This window comes from Olea europaea, chromosome 12 (genome assembly GCF_002742605.1).
Source record: "Olea europaea var. sylvestris chromosome 12, O_europaea_v1, whole genome shotgun sequence".
Classification (NCBI taxonomy): domain Eukaryota; kingdom Viridiplantae; phylum Streptophyta; class Magnoliopsida; order Lamiales; family Oleaceae; genus Olea; species Olea europaea.
In genome coordinates this window covers 15,104,690-15,113,719 of record NC_036248.1, presented here as the reverse complement: position 1 = coordinate 15,113,719, position 9,030 = coordinate 15,104,690, and the positions used below count along the sequence as shown (strand labels likewise).

The following is a 9,030-nucleotide window of genomic DNA, read 5'->3' as shown; positions in this document are numbered from 1 at the left end:
CCCCCCCCCGGTTTTTACCTCTTTCTCCTTTTAAATAAATCCAATCATCTTCACAAGTTTCATTCTTTTGCTTAGTAAAACCCCCATGTGGGAGTTAATTCTTTGCAGGCGCATTATTTCAGGATTTCTTCACGAGTTTCATCTTTCGCTAACAAAAAAGCTTTTACAACTAATTTAAATGCATTTTCTTTTTGGACTAGGTATATAACAGCATTCAAGCATATCTACTACTGCTCAATGTCATCCCCTCACCATCCTATGATAATTGAGAAAGACTCACTTTATTCGCCTGCTATAAGAAGGATTTTATGAAGATGAAGTGCAAGAAATAACCCAGGAGATGGGACGAAAGGCTTGGATGAATTACTGACTTTGTACTAGGAGTATTGTTCACACCAAATCTAACAAACCAGTACCTGTTGCCTAGAGTATAGGAAACAAAAGAGGATTCTAACAGGCAAAAAAGCAATAAAATTTCAGCTGAATAATAGGGACCAACTAATCCACTAGAATACAATTTAATTATCTACATGGCTCTACTGGCTAAGCTTGGGTATTCTATTCGACATTATAGAACAAAGAGCTCATCTATTTACACTCTTTTTTCATATCAAAGTGGAAATAAAATAGGTGTTGAGCAATTTGAAGAGGCTAGTCTCTTTTTGCAATGAACAACATAAAACCATCTATAATGACCCGGGCCTCATGTCCAAGTCATTCTCTCACGTACTATCCATTTTGGGATTGTCCAATTGGTACCAAAGTCAATTTATATCATCATAGAGTGGATGTCTTGGGTTCGAATCTTGGAGGACGTGATAAAAATTGGTGAAGGATAAGATGAACAAAGGCTTTTTCAAAGCATATAATATGTAAGTGAACGGCTTGGACACGAGGTCCTGGTCCTTACAAAAAAAACCGCGATTGTCCAATCGGTATTATGATTCAACTAATGTCTGTCATAATGCAAAAAATCTTGAGTTCGAATCTTTGGGAACGTGATAGTAATTTGTGAGGAGTAAGATAGGCAAAGGCTCCTCCAAAATGGATAATACGAAGGAGAATAGCTTATGCACAAGGCTCGAGTCCTTACACCATCATTATAGGAAAAAAGCCCCACAAATGGGTCATTGATTATCATACTTAGTTTCGTCTAATTGTCAAGAGTGAATTTCAATTCTCAACCAATAACTTCCACCTGTCACAAATTAATGGAATGGAAGGCAACACTAAATTTAACTAAGGGAAGATGAAAAAGAATGCAAAAGGAAATATAAAAGAATACTCGTAATAATACTTTATCAATCCGTAATTTTTTCTTACATAAATGATTTATAATGAGCTCCTTAAATAGACCACTACACGCCTTTGAAGAAAAGAAAAGATGTAACATGAACATATCATTAATGCACAAATCCATAAATAAGATCACAAATTAAACCAGTAGTAGATAATGTGAAACAATCAAGTTAATGACACCTCCAATACATTAACTCAAGCATTAACACGCCCACTAAAATTTATTCCGAATAACTCACACTTCAGTAAGAAGAAATTATCAACATTTCTCCTATAAACTGAAAGTTCCCTACTCGCACATGAACACCAAGTAACTTTTGCAATTGTTTAAAAGGAACCAATTAAAGAGGCTTGATTAACATGTCATCAGTTTGATTAACATTTTTTCAATAAATTAAATCAATTGTTACCTTTGTGAAATTCCTTAAGAAGTAATACTTCACATCAATGTTTTTCCTTCGTCCATATAAAACAGGATTTTTAGAAAGATTAATTGTCGAACTACTATTGCAATAGATCCTAGTTGCTTGAGATCGAATCTACATCTCATTATCGGTAAAGCCAATCAAATATGATTTTTCTCATTTTCTATAGAAAAACCCATAATCAATTGCTCCTTATAATTAGCAAAAAAAATTCTCCCGATATCAATAAAATACATTCCCTTTAGGCTTTCCAGAATCTGCCAATAAGATTCATAGCATACATTATATGAGATATTGTTCAATCAAATACATCAAGCTTCCCTCAATTAGTTTGTTACAAGTATTATCAATGTGCTTTCCTTCATGATATTTAGTAATCTTCAAACCATTTTGTCGATATTCTAACAAAATTACAATTCTTCATTTGAAACCTATCTATAATTTCTTACACGTACTTCTTTTAAGAAATAAAAATTATATGACCTAAATGTAAAACTTATATGTCGAGAAAATAATGCGTCATTCCAAGATCAAATATATCAAACTCAATCATCATGGATTGCTTAAAATTTCCAAACATAACATAATAATTCCCAGTATAAATAAGATCGTCTACATATAAGCATACCATCTTTTTATCTCCACTTTTTACGGAAAGTGTATGCTTATAAATGTCTTTCTTTAAAACATAAGCATCTATATGACTATACCAAGCTTGTTTTAGTCCATATAAAGTTTTCATTAATTTAAATACGTTTTGCTCATATCCTAGTTTCACATAACTATTAAGTTGATAAATAAACACCTACTTTTACAAATCTCCATGTAAAAATGTTGAGTTTACATCCAACTAAAATATAGGCCACAAGTTTGGTGGTGCGAATGCAATAACTAATATGACTATATCACGTCCCACAACATGAGCTAAAACTTCTCTATAGTCGATATCAAATTCTTGCTTATAGCCTTTAACTACTAAGCATGCCTTACACTTGTCAACTTGTCCATTCTCTTTCAACTTTGTCTAGTGGACCTATTTGACACCAATTGTCCTTTGCCCTTTCGAAACATTAGACAACTCCCAGGTGTTCTATTCCAAAAAAGGAAGGGGGGGAAAAAAAACACTCCCAAGTTTTGTTTCATTCAATAGCTACCACTTCATTGTCTATAGCCTTCTGCCAATGCGATTGTTTGACATCATCTTCAAAGGTTACAAGGGCACAATTGTAAACAAAGAAAAGTATGCAATTGGGTCCTCAGATTGATCAATTCCAGTTGCCTCATAATCAACTGGACTATCCTAAGCAACTTCTACAATTGGTTGCTGCTCGTTATTCGTAGAGATTGATTTTAGGACATTATTATTCCACAACCAAGTCTTCCCTTCATCAATTACGACATCGCGGCTGACAATAATTGTCTTGGTCATGGATTGTAAAGCTTGTAGGCTCCAGAATACTCATTGACAAAATATATTCATCACCTTTGTCATACAACTAAAAATTCTAAAATGAGGAGAACCGCATTCCGAATGTCCGGTCCAAGTGTGTATAAGCTGTGTCCGCATCCGAATTTACCTGGGTGGCGAACCAGGGGGGAAGGCCGTCACTCCTCAAAATTAGTCAGGCGAAATTTGAACACCTGAGTTATAAAAAAAAAAATTCTAAAATGATCTACGTCAACTCCAAGCTTGTTCAAGTGTCATATTTTAAACAAAATGGGTGGGACTTTCTATTCAAATTTATATACTCTAAATTACCGCTCTAGGAAAAAAAAAATTGGGATGCTGCTTCTTGTCAAAAGGCTTCGTACCATATTTAAAATTATGCAATTCTTCCTCTCGCGTACACCTTTATATTGAAGCGTATAGGGTAGTGTTATGTTTCTTTTAAGACCATGCATCTCATCAAATTTTGCGAATTTATGTGGGTCGTATTCTCCTCCACTATCAATACAAAGAATAAGTAAAAAAACATAAACTTCTCCTCTACTATCGGTAAATTAGTAAAAAACAAAAACTTCTTTCTCAACTATTAATTTATAATTTTTAAAAGATTCTTATTTATATTGTAAGAAGTATATCCAAGTTTTTAGAATATAATTGTCAATGAAGGTAATAAAATATTGTTTACCTCCATAAGAAGTTGGATTTATTGGCCCACAAATGTCGAAATGCACTAACTACAATGCCTTCTTTCCTTTTCTTGTATTTCTTATCATAAAAGGACCATGGTTTTGTTTGTTAATAACACATTCTTCACAAATTTTTGACGGACACTCAAATTAAGGAAAATTCACTACCATATTCTCTAGTGCAATGTTTTCAATTTGCCAAAGATAAGATGCCCATAGCGAAATGCCATAATCAAGCCACATCCTTCAACCTTTTAAAGAAGAATAAACTAGAGTTTTGTAAATATATAACGAAAACATACGATTAGCCTTCATGTTTAGTTGGGCCAAGTTGTACATCCTGAATTTAGCAAACTCCATCTTTGATAGAGATCTCATAGCTCTTCTCCTGAAGTTGACCAACAATCAACTAATTGGTCTTCAAATCTTAATCAAATAGGACATTAAAAATAGTGTAAATAGAATTTTGCTTGTATTTGAGTATTTAACCTTCCTTTTCCCGTAACAAAGAACGTTGAATTGTCCCCAAACTTCACAATATAGTGAAGGAATTTATCTAATCACATAATGCAAACTTACATCGACACATATGATTGCTACATCATGCAACTAAATATCACAATTTCTTGTCAGTTTATTCATTCTCATGACATACCATAGAAGAGAGAACTCTTTTCGCTTTCTACTAAGTTGGACTATTCACCACGATCTTTATTCAAGTTGGTGGTACATTATGAACGATAATATCAAACTTATGACAACAGTAGCATTCTACAATAAGTTTTTCTATTGACTTTAATTCTGAATGTCACAACTTTATTTTTATTTGGGAATCAGTGTATGTTCTTCTTTTGGTTTCTTTACACTGTTTCTACCTTTCCAATTTCATATTCAATGTCCACCTAGTTTTTGATTGGTTGCTACTAGTAAAGCTTGTTTTTCTTTGCTTTGCTATTTGTACATGATCTAGCAAAGAACATTGCAACTCATCAATTAAAAGAACAAGAAGATCTTTTGATTCCTCAGCAGAACAAACATCATAATTTAATTAAGGCGTCATGGAATGAAGAAGTCTCTATTGTGATAATATCTTCCATTCTCTCATAACAGATCCACGTTTTGTTTACAATTACCCTCGCCTTAAAGAAAAATCCAGAAACAATTTCTCTCGACTCCATGCGAAGTATTTCAAACTCAATGTTGGATGCATTTCATCTTCATTGTCCATTGATATTTATTCTTCACAGAATTCCAGACATGCTTTAAGGTATCTTTGAAAAGAATATTTCCAAGATTGAATGATCAATAGCATGTAAAATGTTGACCTCTTTTTTTTCTAGGCGTGACGTGACAAACAGATCTCGACTTCTCTCACGTCTATGTAGCATCTTCCTACATACTGAGATATACTTTTAGTTGCACGTAACCTTCTCTGATAATAGGATAGGCTGATAAGTAATAGGGTGTGGGAAATGCTAACAACATAAGTCACAATATAAGAGGTTTGGATATGGGAGTGCGTATGAATAGAAAATCATGTGAGAGCAAATTTATAGTTGAGAGTATAAAATTACATTACCTTTAAATGAAGCTACGTGTAAGCTTTTATAGTAGGCGAGAAGAAATAATAACTGTTGAATAAAGAGACACGTGGTCTCATCTGAACAATCGAGGCTCCTTGTGATAGACTTCATTTTGCTTAGGCGCATTTAGTGTAATAATCGTTTGCAGTCCTATGGCTTGGGTTGAAAGGACTAGACTTGACAATTTTGACTTGAAAAAGTGACTTTGCAATGATAGTCACATCAATCAATCATGGAGGATCTTGTACGAAAGATCTCTTGCAGACTTCATATCACCTCGCCTCGTCCATTAGGGTTCGACCTTGCTATGAGGATTCAGCCCATCAAATGGGTTTGACCTTTCCACCAAGGTTTGGTCTCGGTTTGGTCTCTTCATGGGGTTCAATAGAATTGCCACATGGGTAGAATGACACGGAGTACGGGCCTAGATTCACTCACTACGTGGCCATTTATAGAGCTTCATTGAAAAAGTTGCAACAAAAAAGTTAATTTGTTGCTTTAAGATCCTTCGAACTTATGCCCTTCCAATTCTACACTCTACGCATTCGTAAACACAACTTTATCTCTAGGTTCTACTACTCCAGACTCAACAATCTACCAATTCTCCTTCGACCATAAGAAATTCTCCATAAGTGTGCTCCAATTATCATAATCACCATCAAAACGTGGAATCGCAGGTTGAAGTAAATTTTCAGAAATCATCGTTAATTGCTGCTGCAATTAAATTATTTGAGAGAAACTATTGCAAAATTTTGATAAGTTAACGGAATATTTTTGCCTCACTTTGTAATTAATTTTTCTCTCTAATTTACATTTCTCACAACGTGGCTCTGATGCCAACATTACAAATTAAATAATGGAAGTAAAAAAGAAACTTTATCATCATTAAAAGACAAATAATGAAAAAAGAAATATAGAATAACACTCGTAATAACACTTTATTAATCCGATATGTTTACTTACATAAATGAATTATAATGAGCTCCTTAAATAGAGCACTATACGTCTTGAAAGAAATGAAAACGTGAAACATAAACTCACGTCCATTAGTGCACTAATTAATAACTAAGATCACAAATTAAATCACTAGCAATAATGAGATGATAAAATTAATGAAACCTCAAACATGTTAATTCAATTATTAACACCGCACTAAACTTTATTGCAAATAACTTACAGTCCAACTAAAGGAAAAGATCAACATCATCCAAGCACACTATTCGTGGATTATTCCAATATGTATTGGGAAAAGTATTTATATATCATCTGAAGTTCTCTTCCATCAATATTACGTACTAGGCTCTTCTTTTTGTTTTCCTCATTTAGTTTATTTAGTAGTTTCAACAGCAGATGTGGCTCTGACCAAGAGATAATGACAAGAGTGCATCTCCTTGGGGATGCAAATAATATTTCAAACTACTCTTAAACAGTCAGACAGATTCCAACCCAAGTACCCACAATATGGTCACTATAAATATAGGGCAAGAGAGATTGCTCGCCGAATGGATACCTGCTACAGCCGATGGAGCCGGAGAAATTGCATGAGTTCTCACCCGATGATGGTGGTGATGGTGACTCCTTGATCGAGTAAGACCAATAGGAGTGGCAACTGGACCTATTATAGGAAGTGCCATATCAATAAAACGTTAAACAATATAAAACAGGTAGAAGAGTTTATATAGGTCTTGAATACCATGAGATGCCGAAGAAAGAGAAGGCGCATTCAGTGAAATCAAAGGAGGTTTAAATTGCCGTCTATGCAGCACTTTAAATTGATCAACTGATGCACTCATGGACATTAAGCTCACTGGAAAAGTAGCACAATTTTTATGTGTTAATAATGCCTACATGTAGAAGCACTAAGACATTGGCTAAAATATTTATTAGAAATCAAAAGAAAACAAAGTGTAAATTTTTCCCAGTTCATGTGCAAACCTCTGCAAAATTTTCTTTTCAGAGAAGATGATGCAGTTCCCAACAAAAATTTACATCACAATCCAGCCCATTGAAAAACAACATAATGCATTATAGGTGAGGAAATGTCACATTGGAAGGGGGAACACAGCTGTTCTAATGAAAGGAAATAAGAATGTGCCAATTTACCATGCTCTAGAGAAGTTTTCCTGGCAATGGATGCTAGGCTTGGGAATTGAGATGGAGACAAGTACATGTACTGTACGGAAATCCCTGAGCAAGTGGAAAAGTTGGTTCATCAAGATTCAAAGTACAGATTAGAACCAACTTATGAATTACGACTAGGAATTCGATTATATAAACTCAAAAATAATAATAATAATAATAATAATAAAATAAAATTGTTATAGTCCATTAATTCCAGTCTAAAACAGAAATTCTTTAGCTTTAGACGCGAGACTGTGAACAGGCCAAAATGAATTATATACCTTTCATTGCACATGAAAGGACGAGATAACCACAGATACCATCCACATTCTATGACTAATGGGGACTAAATTTGAAATTAGTAAAACGATGGTGTAAACTGCTCTGGACTTATATCTCGGATAAGTTCAGAAGGAACTAGAAGATATTCCACTTTTTTAGCTTTAAAAACAATTTTAGTCCGGGGAATTCTCAAGAGGGTTTCTTCAACTATTGAAAAGGAAAAGATGTACAATAAGAACCTAAAATTTCTGTCCCGAATGATCATACATTCTTCTTTATTTTAAACAAAAAGGAAACAATTTTTTTCTTGATCTTCCCTGTTTTCCGGCTCCAATTACTCAATAATAAAAACCACATAAAGCCAAAAACGGAAAACACGTTACCCAAGCTAATTGGAATCAGGGGTAGCAGATATAGGAGAAAAAGAAGCATATTCTCTCTCCAGAAACCAGTTCACATTGTACTCGTTACAAAATCCTGCAAACCACTCGCTAGAGTAGTCAAGAGTTCCAGTGAAGCTCCGTCCGCCGAGAAAACCGTCCACGAAAATTCAAAAACTGCACATCGTTTTTTGCGCGCTTGACTAGGCAATGAAGTACGCCAACCAGTAAACAAGCACTAACACAAAAACCAACAATGCGTGTGGTTACAACTCCCAGTGCGTATGCAGTAGATCCCAGAAATGCAGTAGAGATCTAAAAACAAAGTGAAGGATTGGCAGAGAGAAAGAGAAGTGAAAAAGAGGAGGTGGGGAGCTCTATAGCCGGTGTCTACACCGGTACATTCTTTCCGGGCATTTGATGAATGTCTGGAACACTTAAACACGACCCAACTGTGAGTGCACGTCTGGGAAGTTATTATAGTCAGATTAATAATAATGCAAAATTTATGGATATGTGTTATATTAGTGGGACAAGTCAAAATTAATAATTTAATTTAATTTTAATCATAAATTTTATTGGGATTCACAATTTGTTGACCACAAATATCATTGATTTTTATCAAACTCTACTTAAAATCTGACTTTAAATCCCACCAACAAAAACTAAATGTACAGACAAATATTAATTTTGGTTAATCATATTGATAAATTGAATAGGTAAAAAAAAAAAAATCTTTTATGAAGAAGGCTAAACACGTTTTCGGGTTTCATCCGCGATCACTCAAACTTTATTCGACATAGCAAA

The 9,030-nt window shown here is 34.2% G+C and overlaps 1 pseudogene; it reads right to left on the bottom strand.

Moving 5' to 3' along the window:
* The window catches only part of LOC111405828, a 13,579-nt pseudogene extending 4,891 nt beyond the window's left edge, over nucleotides 1-8,688 (bottom strand).
* Nucleotides 8,689-9,030: the final 342 nt, after the last annotated feature.